This window comes from Macaca nemestrina, chromosome 10 (genome assembly GCF_043159975.1).
Source record: "Macaca nemestrina isolate mMacNem1 chromosome 10, mMacNem.hap1, whole genome shotgun sequence".
NCBI classification, from domain to species: domain Eukaryota; kingdom Metazoa; phylum Chordata; class Mammalia; order Primates; family Cercopithecidae; genus Macaca; species Macaca nemestrina.
In genome coordinates this window covers 60558080-60582013 of record NC_092134.1, presented here as the reverse complement: position 1 = coordinate 60582013, position 23934 = coordinate 60558080, and the positions used below count along the sequence as shown (strand labels likewise).

Sequence of the window (23934 nt, the reverse complement as noted above, 5' to 3'; positions counted from 1 at the left end):
CCCAGAGAAGTTCCAAAATAGGATTTATGTATAGAATTTATATATTTATATATAGGATTTGGAGCTATATATGTATATAAACATGAAAATGTATGTTTATATATGTCTATAAAGAGTGAAACAATTAAACTTACTCTATTAAAAATATTGATTATAGTATAATAATATTATGTACTTCCATTTTCCACCTTAGAGTCATTGAACTATAAACATCATGTCAAGTATCTTCAACCCATGGAATTGGATTTTTAGATTATTTTCCTGCTTGTATATTTATACACTTTTTTCTGTGCTACTATTTTTAACCTTAGAGCCTCTGTCCTTTGCTATATGTGCTATACCTTTCAATTAAGAAACATCTGTGAATTTAATTAATGTGCTGTTGACTCCCACCCTTTTCCAAGTCATTAATGAGGAGGTTAAAGCAACAGACTAGGGTTTATTTCAAGTCCCAAGAGACTTGTTTGGAAAAACTTTCCCCATAGCATTTTTATTTATTTGCATTGGTTTAGAGAATTTATGCTGTATGGCAATGAATGTATTTTGATAATACAATATTTGAAATGTTAAAGGAATATTTTGATCATATGTTTTTGGTTATGTCTCATAATTTTCATACTTCTCCTCTGATAGAGACTGTACTCTGTGATTGAATAGAATATGTATTTTGAAGGAAGTCAATGAGTTGGCACATGAAAGGCGTAGATCTTGCAGTCAGTGGTATTACCCTCAACATTCTACAAACACACTGCTATGGAAGGTAGAAGAGCCTGAGATTTCCTCCATGAAGATATGCATATCCATAAGCATATCCAATGATCAATGAACCATTAAAGTTTATGCTATTGGAATTGCTGTTAGCTGAGCAGATACTTTATAAAACCAGAAATTTATATTTATGGTACTTACATTTATTTTTTATTTATTTATTTATTTATTTTGAGACGGAGTCTCACGCTGTTGCCCAGACATTTATTTTTAATAATATATATGCAATACATATATAAGTGTTGAGCAAAATTGACAATGGGGAGAGCAATTAGACAATATACCAACTATCTTCTTAGTTTTCAAGAGCAAAATAAAGTTCTGCAAAAAAGATAAGATGTAAAGTGCAGATTTATAAATTGCTCCCTTTCAAAAACACAACTGAAAGTTTTGAATGCCAAAAAAAATTAGCTTCAAAATCAGATAATGATTTTTTTCTTCCATTTATATTGCTTGGACTACCTGCCAAACACACTATAATTTGCAGCAAAATGAAGGTAAAATCCAAGAAATAGTTTGGACTTCCATAAACACCACTGCCAACACAGACAACACGTAAAACATACTTTTCAAGAGTGCTCTACTCCTTCTGCAAATTAAGGAATGACTGGGTGTGGGGCATGCACAGCAAGGGAACGAAGGTTATATTCCATTTGGAAGCTGCTGTCCTCAGAGCATATTAATGTCATACTGACATTCTAATGAGAGAATTTCAAGAGAATATATGTGACCAGAGCTTTCCATTAATTTTTTTCTGCCTTCACTCTCTAATAATTGCAGAGTGTATTCAAATAAAGAATAGAATTTCTACCTTACCTGGAAGGACAATATCTAGGATAAAGAGCTGTATTAGTTTCCTTGGGCTTCTACCTAACTCCAACCTTTGATTCCTTCTCCACATGGCCTCATCTCTTTCTCTGTGTGTGTCTCTCCTCTGTATATCCTTGCCAAGACATTTGTCATTAAATTTACGGCCCACCCAGATAACCCAAACTTTTCTCATTTAAGTATCCTCAACTGAATTACATTTGCAAAAGCCTTCCCCTACTTTCCAAATAAGATCGCATTCCCAGGTTTGTGGACATACCTATTGAATGCTACCATTCAACTGACTATAAATTAGGCACAAGGCAGGAGAGTGAAAAAGAATATTCCAAAGTCATTTTTTTTTTTTTTTTTTTGGAGATGTAGTCTTACTCTGTCATCCCGACTGGAGTACAGTGGCGTGATCTCAACTCACTGCAACCTCCACCTCCCGGGTTCAAGCAATTCTCCTGCCTCAGCCTCCTGAGTAGCTAGGATTACAGGCATGCACCACCACACCTGGCTAATTTTCGTACTTTTAGTAGAGATGGGGTTTCACCATATTGGCCAGGCTGGTCTCAAACTCCTGACCTCATGATCCGCCCACCTTGGCCTCCCAAAGTGCTGAGATTACAGACATGAGCCACCGCACCCGGCCTTCCAAAGCCATTTTTACAACTAAAGGACATCAACAGCAGGAAACTGCCAGGACAAGATGTATAGTCACATGAAATTAATAGAATCCACACTTTTCAAAATAAACTGTTCATTGAAATGGCCACTTTGTCCCAAGGTGGGAAATCCAGTTTATTAGAAACCTTAATTAGGTGGCAAATGCTCCCAATTCAGTAGGTTAAACATGACTTTCAGATAGAATTTTAACAAACATACAGGCAAAGAATATGCAGATGTAAAATTCCATAACTGTGGCTGCTGGTGGTCTTAGTTTCTTCTTTATCTCCTTCAGGTTACTGGATAGGTGAAACCTTAAGAGCCAGCCCTCCAACTCAAGTTTGAAAGAGAACAGAAAAATTATACTCAGGTATAACAGGCCATTGATATAAATGTACTATACCAACTCTTTTTCAAGTAAATACCAGTTACTTATTAATTTGCACACTTTCAGAGATATGTAAGTAGAGATAAACTCACTCCAACATTGAATCTATTAAAAAATCCTGCAACACAAAGAAGGAAAGCAACACCAGCCTGCAAAAGAAAGGCATGGAGCTCACATTAGGAAAACATATACTTCTAGACATTTTTTAAAAATGAGATTCATTGAATTCAACAAATACTGAGCTTCCTATTTGTGATAAGCATGTACCAGTGACTGGGATGACAGCAATGAAACAAAAAAAGCAGATAAATACAAAGTGGGAGTTAGAAAATAAAAATAGAATAAGTTTGGCTTAGAAAAGTGCTAAGAAGAAAAATAAAGCAGAATAAATGGAAAGAAAGTAAGAGGTGCAATTTTGCATGGGGCAGTTAGGATAGATTGCAAGTGGTTTACACTCTCAAATGGATTATATGAAACAAGAAATACAACTCTAAATGAAGTGAAAAAGGAGTTAAGAGAACTAAGAAAAAAACTAAAAGGGCAAAACATATGAAATTAATCATTTAAGAAACAGGCACAGGAAATTGCTAAATCAATGCTAAAAATAGCAAAATATGGAAGTTAATAAAGACATTTAAAGAATAAGCCAGAATAGAGAGAAAAATGACAATGCTAAAAATAAAATGAGTATAAACATAGGCATGCTCAGTGTGGCACCAGCAGGTGGACACTAATTGGTCTTAAAGTGTTGATTCCTACGCGCCTTCTATTGTACTGCTACAAAAGAATACCATAGACTGGATGTCGTAAAAAACAAACTTCTATTTCTCACAGTTCGAGAGACTAGCAGTCTGAGATGAGGATGCCAGAATAGTTGGGTTCTTTGTGAGAGACCTTTGCTAGCTTATGTCCTCTATATCCTCACATGGTCTTCCTTGGTGCCTGTGTGGAGAGAGAAGAAAGAAATCTTGTGCCTCTTCCTCTTTTTGTAACAGGACTAATTCTGTTAATGAGAGCTCCACCCTCCTGGCATAATTGCCTTCCAAAAGCTCCCCTTCCAAATACCTTCATACTGGAGATTAGGTTTCCACATATGAAATTTGGGGGACATAAACATTCAGTTCATAACACTAAGATTTCTTCCACTTTTAATGTTTGAGGCAATGAGGACTTGAACCAGTGTAATGGTTAGGGAAATGGTAAGACCAAGTTGGAACTTTTGTGTTAAATGCTATCCTTCAAGACTTCTCACATGTGCCAATTTATATATTCAATCTTTTTGCTCTGCTTCATCTCTCACTGAAATAAGGCTCTTAAACAATATTGCAAAGATTTTTTTTTTTAATGTGACACTACTTGAGGGAAAGATTGGAGTCTCCTATATCTTTATCCTCTGGACAGAGCATGAATCAGAATAAGTGTTAGAATAAGTGCTGAAATAAGAAGTATAAACTATGTCAAAAAATGAATGAAAAAGATAATACTTTCATTTTTATTTCAAAGCACACTCTCATATACAGCTGCACTTTAAAGGAAGGATAGTATGCTTAGCTAAATGCCTCACCTTTGCAGCGAGAAAACTGCCTTTGAATCCCTTTTACTAGATGCCTAATTCAAGGCAAATTAATTTGCCTATTAGTCCTTCAGTTTTCTTATCTGTAAATTGGTCATTTGTGAGGAACCTGGCATATAATAAACACCCCATAAACAATAATCCTGACAGTGGCTATCTATTATTTTTATCTTAAAGCTGGGAAAACAGATATTCAGAGAGTTTTGGTGACCTACTAAATGTCCCTGACGAGGTAGGTAACTGAGGAAAGGCTAGAATCCAGAGGCTTAGACTTCTAGTGTAGTTTTCTGTACACATTATGGGGGAAGGCAAGGAAGAAGAAGGAATTAATAGTGACCATAATATTGTATATGTGTTTGAAGGATAGAATCTTGATTTTTAAATGTCATAGAGGAATCTTAACATAAAGACTTTTTAGGAAAACAAAGTATGGGATGGATAATGAGTTTGATTTTTGGAAAGTTGAATTGGAAATGTTGCCACTAGATGATAATAGAGATGGCCATATCATGCTCAATGGCTTTTCATTGCACGAGCAATAAAATATGAAGCGCTTTCAATAGCCTAGAAAATCTAGGTTAACTGCATCATATCTGTGTATATTGTGTTGTATCTTCCTTCTTTGATCGCCTTTCTCTCTTTTCTGCACACCTCTTTCTTGACATTTTATGACTATGCCAGGCCTGTTTTTATAGACTGTAACAGGCTGCTCTCTCTTCCTAAATTGCTTTAATTCCCAATGCTTGCATAAATATTCTTTCCCCTAGCTTCACTTCATGAAGGTTATTTTCAAAACCACCTCCTCAGAAAGGCCTTTCATTGTAACCCTTTCTATAATGCCCACCACCCTTACTATCTCTCCCCTTAACCTTGTTTTGGTTTTCTTCAAAGCAGTTGTCACTAACTGAACATAAGTTACTCTGTGTGTGTGTGTGTGTGTGTGTGTGTGTGTGCGTGTGTGCATGTGTGTGTGTGCCCGTGTGCACAGGCATGGGCATGTCTGTGTTTCACTAGACTATAAACTCTATGAGGATAGGGTCTTTGCCTTGCCATCACTATATCCCCATACTTTTAGTACCTCACATTTACTAAGTGCTCAATAACTATGTGTGGAATAAATAAATATGTAAATAAGTAAGTGAATGGCACAAGCATTTGAGGCTAATATCCTCCACCAAGATGTAGTGTTGGTGACTGAGATGCCTTATTCATGCCTTACATCTTTGCTTTTCAATTGCTTGCTTAACTCGTACAGAAAAAGTATAGGCCTTCTCTGTTCATACTGTTTTTCATGAGTCTTAAAATATGGACCCCCCAGTAGGAAGGAAGCATAGTAGCATAACTTATTACAAAGAAAAAAAAAATCTAACCACACAAATCCCATTTTATTTCCTTTTTGTGCATACTTCTTCAGTTAAAAAATTTTAAAAGTCAACACATTACTACGTTAAAAACAAATGCAAAATTGTTTAAGTAAAGATTGGGTTAAAAATCTGTTTGTGAATGTGAGGTTGCTTATTATGCTTTCTCTGCTCTCTTTAAACAGGAGTCAGTCAGCTCATTTAGTTTATCAAACACTGGAAAATCCCCAAGGTGTCTAAATATAACCAGCATCATTTCCTGAATATTTAATTCCTAAAAACAGGATGGTAGTCATAGTATTCACATTTTCTAATCTACTGTGTTCTGGAAATCTTGTAATCGATGATATAGCAAGAGAAAAGTACCCTTGACTCCCAGACATGTTTCAACATTTACAAAATGTATTGCTTAGAATTTCATATTTCTTCTTTCACTTCAGGCTGGCATGTTTTCAGAATCTAGATATTTGTTTTAAGAAAAAACTTTTCTGAATACACCAACAAAGTAGGAATAGCATCTGTCTTATTCAGAATTTATCAGAAGGCCTGGCATACAAGAGAATTTAATGTATATCTGATGAGTAAAGGAGTAAATAAATGTATACTACATGAAAGAATAAAAGCAAATCAGCTTAATATTAAAAAATATTTTTAACATTTTGATTTTTCTAATTGTCTATTACTTTTCTATTCCTTTTTTATAATTATGTATATTTAATTTTATTGTACCTGAGTTTTTATTTTACCCCATATCAAATTCTTTTAGAAGCAAGATTATACCCCAATCAAATTGATATGGTTTGGCTGTGTCTCCACCCAAATTTCACTTGAATTCCCATGTGTTGTGGGAGGGACTACGTGGGGGCAGATCTTTCCCATGGCGTTCTTGAGATGGTGAATAAGTCTCATGAGATCTGACAGTTTTATAAGGGGGAGTTTCCCTGCACAAGTTCTCTTTTTTGCCTGCTGCCGTTCACGTAAGATGTAACTTGCTTCTCCTTGCCTTCCGCCTTAATTGTGAGGCTTCCTCTGCCACGTGGAACTGTAAGCCCATTAAACCTTTTTCCTGTATATATATTACCCAGTCTCGGGTATGTCTTTATTAGCAACATGAAAACAGACTGATAGAGTAAACATTAACCTTTTCTGCCCCCACCCATATTTTTATGTTACCATTTATTTTGGTTTCAATTTAGTACCTTGAACTCTTTAATACTTTAACAGGGCCACGTTTAAAATTAGCCTATTGGATACCTTTTATCTTTTTAAATCCAACTATCAACATATATGTAAATTTTGTTCTGTAAAAAATTTTCATTGTTCTTTGTGTTATTAAAATAATTATAAGTAAATGGTTCAATAGGAACATTAGCGTGTCAATTATTACTTTGAGGTGTTCAAAGGAATGCTTTCAAATCCCTTACTTGTGGGATGGAGAAGGCCATATTTCTCCCTGAATTTTATTATTATTTCTGCATAAACTACTGAGGGAATGTTTGGCTCTGAAACTGAGATTAGGAGTGATTGGTATTCATTTGTATTAAATATTTTAGAAAGTGGCAATAATTTCTGACTTCTGAAAAGAGTTTCCCCAGGCATGTAAAAAGCAATTTAAAAACCCACATAGTTGAATGATCTAACATGACTTAAAATTCATAATAAAAGTTTTTAGGGTGGGAAAATACATACATTTTAACATAATATATATTTGAGAATAAATTGTAAAAACTGGCTTTTAAAAGACTCCAAATGGAACCTTCTTTAGTGTCTATGCTTAAGTTACATGTGCTTAGATTTTTTAGGACCTCATTTACCTGGACCACTCCTCACTCATGACCAATAGTGGCTATGGTGGAGGTAATCCTACCCTGTTGACCATACTTGATATTTCTAGAAGAGACAACTAATACAAATGCGGCCAGTTAGTGCCCCAGGAGTTTAGGCCCCAAGGACATCTGTGTTTTCTACCATGATGTGCACAGAGAGAGAAAAAGGTACAGAGAAGCAGTGAATAGAGAAGTCGAGATGTTGAGACAGTTATGCTCCCTGGTTCTCATTTCTGTGTATTAGATACCTATTTTAATGTAAGAAATTACTCCAGAATGCAGCAACTTAATACAGTAACACTTACAATTTTATAGTGTTTGTGGATCCAAAATCCATATAGAACTTAACTACCTATCTCCCAGGGTCTCTCACAAAGCTGCAATCAAGGGATTGGCTGGGGTTGCAGTCATCTCAAGGCCTGATTTGCAAAACTTGTCGGGTCACTCACATATAGCTGTTGTCAGGCTTAAGGTCTTCTCTGGTTATTGGTCTGAAGTATCATTTCCATGCCACGTGGACCTCTCTACGGGCTACTTGCTTTCTTCAGAGCTGCTTTTCCCAGAGCTAGGGCTTGGAGGGAGAGAGGAAGAATGAGAGGGAGTGAATAAAGCAAAAGTCACAGGCTTTTTGTAACCTAATCTGGGAATTTATATCCCATCACTTTTGCTCTATTTTATTCATTAGAAAAGAGTTACTAGGGCCAGCCCACACTCATGAAGAAGGGATTGCCTAAGGGCATGAACACCAGGAGATAAAGATCATTGAGTGCTATTCTAGTGGCTCCCTACTAAGCCTGTCCTCTAGCCACCAATGATTCATGTCCCTACCACATTCAAAAGACACTCAGCCCCTCCTAAGGTCCTCAAAAGTCTCATCCTATTACAACATGAGCTCAAAGCCCAGAAGCTCTTTGTATAAATCAGGTGTGGGTGCAGATGAAGATTCTCAGATACAGTTTCTTAAGTATAGCTCCTTAGAGTTCCTCTCATCTGTAAATCTTTAGATCGACAAAACTAAAGAGAAAAATTGTCTACTCATACACACACCGAAATTATGGCTACTTGTAACATGGTAGCTGGCTTCCCCTGAGCAAAAACTGAAAGAGAGGTGTTAGGGGAGAAAGTGAACAAGACAAATGTCGCCGTATTTTTGTAACCTAATATTGGGAGTGACGTTTTTTCACTTTTGTCATATTTTATTCATTAGAAATGAGTCACTAGGTCAGCCTGCACCCAAGGGAAGAGAATTTAAAAGGGCACAAATCCTGGGAAGCAGGCATCATTTGGGGCCATTTGCAGGCTGCCTGCCACTCTCTCGTAGGAGTCTGGCTACATTTGTATCCTGGATTATATCAAGACCCTTCTGGCTTGTACAAAAAAATTCCACTATGTTTTTAAGTCAGCTGAAGTTGATGTCTGAGGCTTGAAAACAAAAAGTTATTTAAGTTCAATCTCTGCTCTTAAACTGGACTCTTCTTATCTTTTCATTAAAAAATAGCCTTTCTTGGAGCATCTTATATGTGTTAAACATTTCTCATTATCAGGAAGATTCTCTCCTATTTTTTCACATTCCTAAATTACCTTCTTTCTGTTAAAGTCCACTGGATATATTCAGACTACTTTAGTTGACATTTCTGCAGTATTTGGCACTGTCAGCTACATCTTCTTTTTTGAAACACTCAATCCCTCTGGCTTCTGTGAAATCACACTCTCCTGGATTAACTCTTATCTGTTTCTTTTATGGGAACTTCTGATCTCTCTTCAATTTTCATGTACATCAGGATTTCATTCTTTCTCTTCTTCTTTCACTGTATACAGTCCCTGAATGAATGCACCAAACATGGTTTCAATGACAATCAAAGTTGATGACCTAAATCTAAATCTCCTTCCTAGAGTTATATCTACCTGTTCAACACCTCCATTTGATATTTCACAAGTACTTACAACTTAGCTTCTTATCCCAATTTCTTTGCAACCTCAATATTTTTCTTTGTGCTTCCGCATTTGCTCAAGCTAGAAACTGACTTTGTTCTTGATTCTGTCTTTCTTATTCACATCCCACTCATCTAATCCTGTTCTCTGCTCTTGTTAATTTTCCCTTAGTAACTCTCTCTTTCTGGGCCAATTTTCTCTACCAATACCATACTTCTAAAATTTTATTTCTGTAATAAATCAATATCATCTTTCTCATGATGTAGAATATGTGAAAGAGTTTAAGAATGTGGGATTTGAGGCCAGGCACAGTGGCTCATGCCTGTAATCCCAGCACTTTGGGAGGCTGAAGTGGGCAGATCTCTTGAAGTCAGGAGTTTGAGACCAGCCTGGTCAACATGGTGAAAGCCCATCTCAACTAAAAATACAAAAACTAGCTGGGCATGGTGGCATATGCCTGTAATCCCATCTACTCAGGAGGCTGAAGCAGGATAATAGCTTGAACCTGGGAGGTGAGGTTGCAATGAGTTGAGATTGCACCCCTGCACTCCAGCCTGGGTGAAAGAGCAAGACTCTGTCTTAAGAAAAAAAAAAAAAAAAAAGAATGTGGAATTTGGAGTAAGACTATCTAGTTTTGAATCCTAGATCTAATACTTACCTACTTACTAGCTGTGTGATCTTGAGCTTGAGCAGGTTACTTAAACTGTCTATGCTTGCGCTTCCTCCTTTGTAAAATATATAAAATAATGTTATTTACTTCATTGAGTTTTCCACAAGACTAAATGAGATAATGTAAGTAAAACATTTAGAATAGGGCCAAGCTCAAAGGACATATGAAATAAGTATTGGTTATTACTAATATTAGTTAATGACTGCAATAACCTACTAAGTAGAATTCCTTTTTTACTCTTAGTCATCAATATAAACCATTCTAACACTGCAGTAAAGTGCAAATGTAATCATGTCCTTCCTTATTCTTATTAAAACCTTTAAATGGGGCCAGGAGTGGTGAATCATGCCTGTAATCCCAGCACTTTGGGAGGCTGAGGCCGGTGGATCAACTGAGGTCAGGAGTTTGAGACGAGCCTGGCCAACATAGTGAAACCCCGTCTCTACTAAAAATACAAAATTAGTTGGGTGTGGTGGCATACGCCTGTATTCCCAGCTACTCAGGAGGTTGAGGCAGGAGAATCGCTTGACCCTGGATGGCACAGGTTGCAGTGAGCCGAGATTGCACCATTGCACTCCAGGTTGGGCAACAAGAGTGAAACTCCATCTCAAAACACACAAACAAACAAACAAAAAAATCCTTTAAATGATTATCAATTGCTATCAGATCCAAAATACTTAAAGCACCTCACAAGAACCCTTATGATCTTGTTCCCACCATATATATAGTACGTTTTTTAAATTCCCACAAATGTGGGATCATTCATCTTTCCTTCTTCCTGAGTAATTACTATGCATTAGGTAAATACCAGGCATGGCGAATTCAGTGACGCTGTCCTGCTCATATTACATGTGTGCTCGTCATGGACCCATCTATGTTGTCTGACTTTCATTTCTCCAAACTGATCATACTTTGTCTCAGTTCTAGGCCTTTAAAAATGCTGCTCCCCTGCCTCTCCTGTCGTTCTTCCTGTTATTTGATGGTGTAATTCCTCCAATGCCCTGGGTTTGACATCAAACTTGCTTTTTTCTAGGAGAGTCTTTCCTGACCACTAAATAATGTATTCCCACTCACTGGGTAGTATATTGGAATTAGCCCTACTACAATTTTCTATTTACTTTTCAGTTTTACTAATAGACTGAAAGCTTCTTGAGGACCAAGGTTGAGTTTGCTAATGAGTTTTCATTTAGCATTCCATCTCCAGTATGTACCTATCATCATGCCCAATACAGAGCGTGCCTTCAATACAAGACTGTTAAATGCATTTCTGAACAATGTGGGGGTGTTGGGCAGGGATCTAGGTATACAAGAGACTGTGAACCCATCTGGAAAAAAACTTGCCCTAGAGTGAAGTTACAGATGCTGCTTTCAAAGGCATCTGACTCGCAAGGGAAAGAAGGAACCACTTTGAATATAGAATAGTGTTAGTTATTTAAAATCTCATCTGGATCGGTACCCTAGAGTCATCTCTGTTTTGTTTGACAAGAAAGTGAAAGATACCAGAGAGAGAGAGAGAAAGAAAGCAAATGAATGGTATTACTACAAAATTTCTGAGGGACCTGAAACACAAGGGCAAAATGGAATTGGTGATTGAAGTTTAGTTAGCAATTACCACTTTAGCAGGGACATAGACCATGCTGTTCTTGCAGACATCAGCTCCCTGGATATCTGGCATCGGAAGCCTCAGAATAGACTCCAAAAGATACCAACAGCATTGACAATGCCCCTGGTGTACACTAGCTGTGGAAATAATCTTTCTTATGTTGGCAGACACAGAAAACATCTGTGCAGCAAGCTGAGCCAGAAAGGAAGAGACTAGTAATTGTTGCAGAAAAACCAAGAAGACTAATCTTGCATCTCCCTTGAAATATCCAAGAGGTGTTTCTGGAAATGCCTGGAAGGAATTTGCGTATGAGGATCAAGAAGATGAAAAACAGGTAGAAGGAGAGGAAATCAATTGTTGTTTTTGACTATTAACAAGACTCTAATTTTATCTTCAATGTGCTATGGCCTATGACTTTATACATAAAAATATATAATTTCAGCTCTTTTATACATTTTTGTTGACACTTACATGGATTTTCTTAAGATTAGCTAAAACAAGCAAAACATCTTGTTAGCTAAAACATCCTGACTGATAAGCCCTCTATGTAGACACACTGTCCTTGAGAAAGAGCAAAAAGAAAAGATGAAAAGCCTAGCTATGACATCTAAAGCTTCTGCAATAAACTTTACATCACACTTTACTGGAATACTTGACACCTGTAGGGAGGAATTTCTGCAAATCACATGGCACAGGTAGGAATAGTTAATCTTCTCACTGCACTTGCCAGAGAATAATCAAGAATATTAATCCAGTAATTTGTATGTTTCCTTAATTATAAAAGTCTGTTCTATTTCCCAAGATTCATTTGTCCTCTGTATACATCTTAGTAGATGTTGTGTACTCTAACTCTATTGTTGCTGTTCAGTTTTCTATTCAGCATGACTATTTTACTACCTCATTTTAATGGTTGAGTAGGTAATGCCAAAATAGTCAAATTCTTATAAATTGTGTCCTCAGCTTTTCTTGATACTTTGACAGTTACATGGCCAAAAACTATTTTCAATTGATTTCCTATATTTGTTTTCATTTAAATGTTTTTTATTAGTTACCTATTCTGCATTTTGTCTTTTAATTCTAATAGATAATTTTGAATATTGTGCAAGAAATAGAAATTAAAAACATTGAACATTAATTTTAACTTTTCTAATTTTTACAATTAATTTATATGCTTGAGGGAAAATATATTGACATTGTATGCATTTTAAATACAAATGCAGTTCAGTTTCTAATGCTTTTTTTTAAAGATATTGGTAGAATTTTTTAAATATGTATGTATGGATGGATGTATTTATTTATTTTATAATTTTTGTTTTTCTTTATTTCTTCTTAAAAAAACAGGATACATGTGCAGAGCTTGCAGGTTTTTACATGGGTATATGTGTGCCATGGTGGTTTGCTGCACCTATTGTTCCCTAAGTTCCCTCCCCTTGCCCCCTAACCCCACTTATGAGTGAGAACATACAGTGTTTGGTTTTCTCCTGTGTTAGTTTGCTGAGGATGATGGTTTCCAGCTTCATCCATGTCTCTACAAAGGACATGATCTCATTCATTTTTATGTCTGCATAGTACTCCATGGTGTATATGTACCACATTTCCTTTACCCAGTCTATCATTGATGGACATTTGGGTAGGTTCCATGCATTTGTTATTATAAATATTGTTACGGTAAATATATGTGTGCATGTGTCTTTATAATAAAATGATTTATATTCCTTTGGGTATATACCCAGTAATGGGATTTCTGGGTCAAATGGTATTTCTGGTTCTAGATCCTTGAGGAATTGCCATACTGTCTTCCACAATGGTTGAACTAATTTACATTCCCACCAATATTGTAAAAGCATTCCTATTTCTCCACATCCTCACCAGTATCTATTGTTTCTTGATGTTTTAAATGATCATATTCTGATTGGCGTGGGATGGTATTCATTGTGGTTTTGATTTGCATTTCTCTGATGATCAGTGATATTAAGCTTTTCTTCATATGCTTGTTGGATCCATAAATTTCTTTTTTTGAGAAGTATCTATTCATATCCTTTGCCCACTTTTTGATGGGATTGTTTGATTTTTCTTGTAAATTTGTTGAAGTTCCTTGTAAATTTTGGATATTAGACCTTTGTCAGGTGGGTAGATTGCAAAATTTTTTTCCCGTTCTGTAGGTTGCCTATTCACTCTGACGATAGTTTATTTTGCTGTGCTGAAGCTCTTTCATTTAATTAGATCTCATCTGTCAATTTTGGCCTCTTGTTGCAATTGCTTTTGGTGTTTTTGTCATGAAGTCTTTGCCCATTCCTATGTCCTGAATGGTATTGCCTAGGTTTTCTTCTAGGGTTTTAATGGTTTTGGGTTTTACATGTAAGTCTTTAAATCCATCTTGAGTTAATTTCTGCATAAGATTTAAGGAATGGGTGCAGTTTCAGTTTTCTGCATATGGCTAGCCACTTTTCCAAGCACCATTTATTAAATAGGATATCTTTTCTCCATTGCTTGTTTTTTCAAGTTTGTCAAAGATCAGATGGTTGTAGATGTGTGGTGTTACTTCTGAGATATCTGTTCTGTTCCATTGGTCTAGATGTCTGTTTTGGTACCAGTACCATGCTGTTTTGGTTACCGTAGCCTTGTAGTGTAGCTTGAAGTCAGGTAGCGTGATGCCTCCAGCTGTGCTCTTTTGCTTAGGATTGTCTTGGCTATACGGGATCTTCTTTGATTCCATATAAAATTTAAAGTAGTTTTTTTCTAATTCTGTGAAGAATATCAATGATAGTTTGACGGGAATAGCATTGAATCTATAAATTACTTTGAGCGTTGTGGCCACTTTCATGATATTGATTATTTCTATCCATGAGGATGGAATGTTTTTCCATTTGTTTGTATCCTCTCTTATTTCCTCGAGCAGCGGTTTGTAGTTCTCCTTGAAGAGGTTGTTCACATCCCTTTTTAGATGTATTCCTGGGTATTTTATTCTCTTTGTAGCAATTGTGAATGGGAGTCATTCTTGATTTGGCTCTCTGCTTGTCTTTTGTTGGTGTAAAGGAATGCTTGTGGTTTTTGCACATTGATTTTATATGCTAAGACTTTGCTGAAGTTGCTTATCAGTTTAAATAGTTTTGGGGCTGAGATGATGGGGTTTTCTAAATATAAATCATGTCATCTGTAGACAGAGACAATTTGATTTCCTCTCTTCCTGTTTGAATATCCTTTACTTCTTTCTCTTGCCTGATTGCCCCGGCCAGAACTTCCAATACTGTGTTAAAAAGGAGTGGTGAGAGAGGGCATCCTTGTCTTGGACCAGTTTTCAAAGTGAATGCTTCCAGCTTTTGCATATTCAATACGATACTGGCTGTGGGTTTGTCACAAATAGCTCTTTTTATTTTGAGATATGTTTCATCAATAACTAGTTTATTGAGAGTTTTTAACATGAAGGGATGTTGAATTTTATTGAAGGCCTTTTCTGCATCTATTGAGATAATCATGTGGTTTTTGTCTTTGGTTCTGTTTATGTGATGCATATGTTGAATTAGCCTTGCATTCCAGGGATGAACCCAACTCAATCGTGGTGGATAAGTTTTTTGATACGTTGATGGATTCAGTTTCCATTGACGATTTTTGCACCGATGTTCATCAGGGACTGAAGTTTTCTTTTTTTGTTGTGTCTCTTCCCAGTTTTGATATCAGGATGATACTGGTTTCATAAAATGAGTTAGGGAGAAATCTCTCCTTTTCAATTGTTTGGAATAGTTTCAGGAGGAATAGTACCAGCTCCTCCTTTGTACTACTGGAAGAATTTGGTTGTGAATCTGTCTGGTCCTGGGCTTTTTTTTTTTTTAGTCTTAGAACTTCTTTCTTTTGTATGAGCCTATAAGGTATGTGTTAAATATTACATATTCTCTGATGCCTTTTTGATCACCAGCACCAACTTTCAGTTCCTCATGCTTTCACTCAATGTATTTCCATTATCAACAGTTCAGGATTTTTAAAATTATTGTTTTTTCATATATTGGACAATTACATTTTCTTAATTTAATTAATAAAAAGGAATACTTTTTACTTCCCTAAAAGTAAGGCACATATAACACTTACAGATGTTCTGGAGAATCAAGATGATCAACAATTTGATATATCTGTGAAAGTCTGACCTACTCTGTGAAGTGGAGATTTCTCAGTGTTTTTATTTGTATTTCCATGCCTCTGATGCAAACAATTTCACCAACATTTATAATTTTCTTGGCATATGTATTGAGTATCCTACTTTATTTAAGTAAGAAATAACTTCCATCAAAAGGGTTATCCTGGCCTGGCATGGGGGCTCACGCCTATAATCCTACCACTTTGGGAAGCCAAGACTGGCTTATCAGGAGTTCAAGACCAGCCTGGCCAACATGGTGAAACCCCGTCTCTACTAAAACTACAAAAATTTTCTAGGTATGGTGGTGGGCACCTGTAATCCCAGCTACTCAGGAGGCTGAGGCAGGAGAATCACTTAAACTGGGAAGCAGAGGTTGCAGTGAGCTGAGATAGCACCACTGCACTCCAACCTGGGTGACAGAGCAAGACTCCATCTAAAAAAAATAAAAAATAAAAAAATTAAAAAAAAAACAAAGAAAAGAAAAAGGAAAAAAAAAGGGCTTATCCTTAAACAATAAGGAAATTTATTGGCTCATATAAATGGAAGTCCTCAATGGGACTGGCTGTAAGGTAGACTCAATCAATCTGAAATATTTGGGTTTCTTTCCCTTTTCTTGCTTTTGCTTTATCTTCATACTGGTGGCAAGAAGCACAAGCATCACATCCATACATGATAACAACTGGAAGATGGAAGATATTGTCCCTTTTGAAAGCCCTTTCAGGAAGAATTTTTTAAAGTTCTGGAAAGAAACTACTTAGAGGCTCTGGAAAGTCCTTGTGGTATTTCATTGACACACATTAGATTACATGTCATTGGTAAGGGGAATATGATTATCCTTAATACAATCAGGCACCATTTGAAGATTGGGGCTGAGGCGACAGTCCTTTTGGTACATAATTTCAAAACAAACAAACAAACAAAGGATAACAGAACAAAATTAGGGTCCACATAGTAAATAAAGAGAAAGGGTTAAATGAATGCTTAGCAGCCTACAATAACAATGTTCAATTCAGTGTGCACTGAATGTGTTTATACTGAAAACATAATAAAAAGGCATCTATTTTTGTTAGAGATTGACTAACAGAGAGAAAGACTGTTTTTCCCGTAAATGTTTAAGTCGGCCGAGTGCGGTGACTCACACCTGTAATCCCAGCACTTTGGGAGGCCTAGGAGGGTGGATCACCTGAGGTCAGGGGTTCAAGACCAGTCTGGCCAACATGGTGAAATTCCCGTCTCTACTAAAAATACAAAAATTAGCTGGGTGTGGTGGCACGTTCCTATGATCTCAGTTACTCAGGAGGCTGAGGCAACAGAATCGCTTTGACCTGGGAGGCAGAGGTTGCAGTGAGCAGAGATTGTGCCATTGCACCCCAGCCTGGGAGACAGAGTGAAACTCCATCTCAAAAAAATAAAAATAATAATAAAAATGTTTAAGTCATTTCCTCTGATTCCTTGAAGGATTTTGCTCTTGGTACACACACTCTCCCTTACATGGCTCCTGCCCTAATTCTTCGTAATTTCGATGTCTACATAGATGGTCCTATAATGATGTGGCTGCTTAGTTCTGTGAACTTTCTCCAATGATCATGTTTTATACTTTTTCTTGGTCATCTTTTCTAATGTCATAGTTCAGACCTTATCATTATAAAAAAAAATCACACTGTGTTCTTAATCTTAATTTCAAATATCACCTTTTCTCTCCTATCAAAATCTATACTCTTTTTTTTTCTTTTGGTGCAACTCATTCCCTTTTGTATTCTAAAACCAGAAAACATAATACCTAGCACGGTCGCAAATCCATTGATTCTACCAATTTATACTTTCTCTTATCTGCCTTATATCTTTGCTCTTCTTTTTAGTCTGCTCAAATTCCCTCATCAATTCTTATGGTCACTCTATTGCATAACAGCTGCAACTTTGGTGTTTCTTTCTCACTTTCTTATACCTGTTTTAGCCAAGTAAAATCCTAATCAATCCTAACCAAATTCCACCCTTGCTGAATATCTGAATCCACACAAGTGATCAAAGCTGTATGAATCTATAGCCAACTATCTACTTTAAATTCATGATTACTAATTTTACCCGTGCCATTAATTTTGTCTGGCCATCAGATTACATCTCTAGTCTGCTAACTTTTTACTCTCCTTGATAATTATTTAATATTTTTACTTTTCTTCTGAAACCCCCAACCTCCATCCCTATCCACACTCTTGGCTCATGATTTTGCTTTCTATTTTACTGAGAATTAAGAAGCTATTAGAAAAGAAATATTACTGGAACCCATCAACAAATCTACTCATATGGACAATTAGGTCCTTATGCTGAACCTACTCTCCTGGTTACTGTGGATGACCTGTTTGCTTCTAGTAAAGGTCAACCTTTTCACTGGTGTACTCACCCAAGCTCTCTTGCCCTCTCAAGACCATTATTCCAGGCTAAGCACAGTGGCTCACACCTGTAATCCCAGCACTTTGGGAGGCAGAGGTGGGCATATCACGAGATCAGGAGTTCAGGACCAGTCTGACCAACATGGTGAAACCCCGTCTCTACTAAAAATACAAAAAAAAAAAAAAAAAAAAAAAATTAGCCAGCCGTGGTGGTGCACACCTGTAATCTCAGCTACTCAGGAGGCTGAGGCAGGAGAATCGCTCGAACTCAGGAGGCAGAGGTTGCAGTGAGCCGAGATCGCACCGTTGCACCCCAGCCTGGGTGACAGAGGGAGACTCCATCTCAAAAACAACAACAACAACAAAATCTCTCTTCTTTTCTCTGTATCTTCTCCTCATAAGCATACAAACTTTACTATTTTTACTAACTTAAAAAACCTGACTGAGCCTGTGTGTGCTGCTGCCTTCTATCCCTCTTCTTCTTCACTTTGCAGCAAAACTCCTCAAAAGTATTGTCTATGTTCATTACCTCCAGCTTCTCTCTTCGCATTTTCTCTTGAAATTATTTCAATCAGACCTTTGCTCCTCCCCATTGAAATTGTTCTTGTCAGTATAATTATGACAGTCTGTTCTTATTGTCAAATTCAAAGGTTAATTCACATTCTTCCTCTGATTTGGCCTTTCAGCATTATTTGGCACAGTTGATGACTCCTTTATCTTTTCAACATTTTATTTCCTTGGCTTTCACATGATCCTGGTTTCTTCTTGCTGACCACTTCTTCATTTTTACATTTGTCAGTCTTCTCTTATTTCCCAAACCTCCCAAATTTGGAACGCCTCAGAACTCAGGTTCCTAAATATTCTCTATTCAACATCTTCAATCCAACCTCCCTGAATTCTAGAACTATGTAGCAAACCGCCTACTCAGAATCTACATGTGGGTAGGATTGGGGTCAGGAAAGAGACTTGGTGAATTGAGCAAAGGAATACAATTAAAATAAATTACATGTCCCTACAAAACTGGAATAGAACTAAAAAAATGTAAACATCTCAGTATATTTGGTGTGATGACACATTATCTAGAAACTGAAGAAATAGCTGTATTTTAAAACCAGGTTTGGTATTGGGCAGAAGTAAATAATGTGTACTGTTAAGGGGTAAATCTGACATCTGGACCTTAGAGAATTTTCTGAGATACTTTAAGGAGGGCATCTAGATTCCTATCTGATTAACATATCACTCTTAATAGAACCTCTAGTGCCTATTCAGCATGGCTAATGGTGTGGGGAACATCGACTGAGGAGCAGAGCTGGTCTTTGGAAAGGAACTGAAAGTCAGAAGGATGTTGTGGAAAAGCCATTGGAAAAAATGCATGGTTGGATATTGAATGTTTTACCTGGACAGTCACTCATACCCAGTGTTTTGTGAGCTGATTAGAATCGATCAAAGAAATTCTTTCATGAAGGAGCTAACTGTACATTTATGTTTAAAATAAAGCTGACATCATTCTTAGGAAATTGGAAAGTGTCAAGTGAAAAAAGCACGTATTGCATATATGCTTAAAAGACCCAATTGGCTTTATTAGCTGTAACAGGCCTGTTTTTGAAAACTTTATTAGAGCCAATGTTTGGGCTCTTGGTTGAGAACTTGTGTTACCTGAGAACTAGAGACTTTGCAGGGATGGGACAGGCAAAAATTCAATGCCATGGACCTGAGAGGTAAATGTTATATTGTGTTTAGATCACCTCATAGGAATGTTAGTGGGGTGCAAAGCCTCTGGAGTATAGATGCAACAGAGATTAATAGAAAGTTTGTGGAGACTGGCACTAAGAATTATGTAGGTTTTCAAAAACCATAAAATGCCTTCCTTTCTACAGCATAGTGTCTGACATCAGTCGAAAAGTTACTCAATAACACAAGTAGATGCTGAGACTTACATGTCAAGTTTGTGAACACACATCATTGGAAGTACCTTAGTATATGTATCAAAACTTGAGGGACTTTTGCATTGAAGTACTGTGGAGTGCAGTATGAAAAATCATCACCAGTTAGGGTACATTGCCGCAGGAGCTATTTACAATAAAGAAAACTTCAGGATCCAGGAAAGGCCAGAAGGTTCCTCCACTTCTCACTCATAGTAAAATAAATTACTGAAGAAGAGATGAAAGAGACAGCACCCCCAAAGAAAAAAAGATGGGATAGTTGTGTTGTACTGGGACTGAAGGCAACAATTCAGACTTAGGGAGCTGACACGGATACCATCATGATTATGCTCCCTAAATATAATCACACACAAGCACGGTGTCAGGAAATGGGAGTAACCAGATCATCCAACTCTGGCCGAAATGTTGCCCCGAAGATACCATGTGATGGAGTCAGAGACTATATCAGTCACCTGGCTTCCAGTTATCAAAACTGGCTAAATGTTAGCCCAAATAGGGCAGTTGTATTCATCTACCCAGGCTTTGAACTCTTAGCATCTAGGGATCTCAAGTTGAATTTGGAGGTAGATTAAGAGAGAACATATAAAGGAGTTCCCAGGATTATGTAAAGTAGAAAAGAGCAGGGTTGAAACAAGATTGGAGATCTTAGGAACCGTACAGCCATAAAGATAACTATGTCTTGAGAGTTGAGAGGTGAATGTTGGAAAATGAGAAAGGGGTAGGAGTAATGAGAAATTTTAGTACCATGACAGAAAAAAAAAACCTTAATAAAAACCTATCTTTGTAGGATATAGAATTGCTGGAGTAAGTTGCTGAAACGGGCGGTATATATACACATGGATGGACCCTTGCCCTGAGAGGAGAGGAAATACAGCCAAGAACTCAGGCTGCTGAAATGGTTTCCTTTCCTGGCTCCCTATGATGCTTCCTGAACAAGAACTCCTAGAGATAGAAGCTGACACTCAGGAAGCAGCAATGGGAATATTTTGACTAGGTTGTGAGATATGTCCAGGAGGGGAGAAGGAAAGCTTTCATGTATATAGGTAACTGGGTAGCCCAGGAGACAGTTTGAAACACAGTTACAGATGCCGTGAAAGTCAGAAGAGAAGAGTGGGATACACCTAGGAATGACAGGTAAATACTCTACGTTGTTATCTTCCAGAAAAGAGAGGAATTCTCTAGAAGGAATACTACAAGTCATGTTTTCTTTTTCTTTTTTAAAATAAATATGTAACAGTACATTGAAACATATATCTTTAGAGCAGCAGACACAGAAATTCCTTTGAGAAAAGTGATGTCGTTTTCTCAGCCTTTGGAGGAAAGCAGGGGAAGGAGGAGAGCAGCAGAGTCCCTGCTGTAGCAGGAAGGGAAAAGGGAAAGATGTGATCTGGTGACTGCAGTCAGGAGAAAATGCTGGGCATTCAAGGCAAGCCTTCTGATGATCACATGTTACCCACTGCAAAGTGACCCATCACACATTCCAACAAATATTCATTAGAGCTACAGGCATTGTGTGTAGTTTTCTCCAGGAAGCTGTTATTGGAGCTAGTTTTGGGGTCAAATTTGAGTTCAGATAGATACAGGTGGATTATACAGAAGTGGTAAATGTCTAACAGCTGAGTTATATGTAATTTTCATTGATGGATAAAATTTGATTTTACCTCAAAAGCATTTTTAAAAATTCATGTAGTTCTGTATACAGGGTATCTTGAGAAATATATCTGAAAACTTGGTGCGAAAAAAAAATCTCATAAAAGTATGCAAAATCTCTTCTGTATAGATCAGTGATAAGTGAAAGATAAGTAAAAATGAGAGATAAATCAAAAGTATCAGACATTCAGTGACTTACTAATTAGCAACTAATTTGGTAACTTCAATGGGAGAAAAATTTAGCAATTAACACTTTCATATTTATATAAAGAGTAATCAATAAACTAAATCCCATATTTTTAATGCTAGGAAATATATTAGTGCACACACAATTTAGAGCACATTCTCACTTCTTAGGCCAAATATTACTTCATCAGAGCACCAGAAAAGGATTACTGATCCTGTCTTTATTTAAAATGTTGACATTTTGCTTATCAATTTGATATTGTCTCAGTACTAATTTTATATTAATTTAGATTTTTTAAAATATTGTATTTAATATTATTTACCTTGGCTACTGAATTTTTTGGCACCTTCTTAAATTTTGTGTCTAAGACAATTGCCATAGCCTCTTCATCATCTTCCATGCTCTGGGTGGCAGGAATATTATCTATATGGGTGCTGAGATAAGCAGAAATTGCAAAAAGTCTGAAGTATTGGCACCTGTATTCGGAGGAACTGCTTAAGATATTCTGAGTATTTCCCTAATTATTTGAGATAAGCTGCACTTTTGATGTGAGTAGTTCTAATGAAAGTTAGCACCCTCAAAGGCAAGGCCTGATGCATATCTGGAAAAAAAGTAACTTTTAAATTATTGCTAGATTACACATTTATTTGAAAGAGTATTTTGAGATTCATTTGGCAACTTTAGAAAGTTAACTCCTGCTCTGAACATGGTAAAAGAGATGTATAACCAATGCAGAAGAGACACGATGGACAGGTATGGAATAAAAGAGCTCCTACTAAAGTGAGACAGATGCTAAGGGCTTCAGTTTTGCATAGGAGGATGAAAGTAAAAGGCCCTTGGGAATTTATGCCTTTTCCCTTTGAACTCTGTTACTCTTTTCATCTTTAAGAAGTAAGCTTCTTTGAACTCTACCACTTTAACCCAACGAATATATATATATATATTTTCTATTTTGACTCTATTATGTTTTTATACTCTTCCATTTTCCTACATGGCTCCATGTAGACCCAGACCCATCTAATTCTTGAGTCAATCACAGAAACATCAAGAAATACAATCTCAGCTTTTCCTTCACCCCTACAACCTCTGTCTGATTGGCTTTAGATCAAGTCTTTGTCCTAGACTTGAGACCCTCAGAGCCATCTATTTTCTGTGTAGCTCATTTCCTATGTTCCTCTAGCTGCCAACAAAATAGTGAGTCAAGTGTGTTAGATATAAGCCCAAGATGTTCACCTAGTTACAGTGTTTCATATTACTATGGTTCCAGTTATAAGACCATAGGACTGAGCCTTTTTTGACTTTAAAGATTCACTCTATTCCACTAATTCCCGCCTGTAGGATCAAAGCTTCAATGTAAACTACATCTCTCACTTCAGCCTTATGCTCTGTCTTTGATCTTGTTTTTATGAATTTTCCCAGGAACTTGATCGTGCCTCATCGCTCCAGTATAGACAATTTCTTCCACATATGCTCAGATTTCTAGGAATGACACTGTCATGTCTTTGTCCTTTTGGGCCCCAATAATTGGGGTAACACCTGGCTTCCCTTGTTGATTGGTTGCCTTGGAGCTTGTTGCTAAGGGAATAAAATAGCAGATGCACGTCCTCTCAGACAAGAGATTTGCATATAGGTCCAGTGAACCAAGTATAAAACTATAAACGTCTGTTGAATGTGAAGCTGTCATCACAGGGTTAACAAGCATTCTGGACAGAAATATAGTGATAATCGGGCATTAATCAGGCTGCACATTGATCCAATTTGTAACTGCAAATCACATAGCATTAGATACTGACCATTTGCATCTCCATTGTTTCTACAGATAGAATTTCTGACATTAAAATCACAGGGCTTTTATTTAAGATAAATAGGGTCTCTGACATTAGAATCAAAAGGCTTTTGTTTAAAAATTGCTTAAGATCATTTTCAGACCCTGAATTGCAGCAAAACAGCTGAGGCCAACTATTTTGAAGACCCCAAGAGAGGAATGGATTTGCATGAGAATATCATTTCTTCATCTCCCTGTCTCAAGACTTCACCCTGC

At 36.9% G+C, this 23934-nt stretch overlaps 1 long non-coding RNA gene across 5 annotated transcripts; it reads right to left on the bottom strand.

Annotated features, from left to right (window-relative positions):
• Positions 1 to 2366: 2366 nt before the first annotated feature.
• Positions 2367 to 23384, bottom strand: LOC139356542 (uncharacterized). 5 transcript variants are annotated; one of them, XR_011608540.1, is made up of 7 exons: positions 23265 to 23352; positions 22216 to 22327; positions 9983 to 10049; positions 8974 to 9213; positions 7745 to 7963; positions 3465 to 3574; positions 2367 to 2578 (listed from the first exon to the last, which is right to left on the bottom strand). It is a non-coding gene; the product is annotated as an uncharacterized lncRNA (long non-coding RNA). The 5 variants fall into 5 exon arrangements; XR_011608543.1 differs by having other exon boundaries at positions 7842 to 7963; XR_011608539.1 differs by lacking the exon at positions 2367 to 2578 and having other exon boundaries at positions 3443 to 3574.
• Positions 23385 to 23934: the final 550 nt, after the last annotated feature.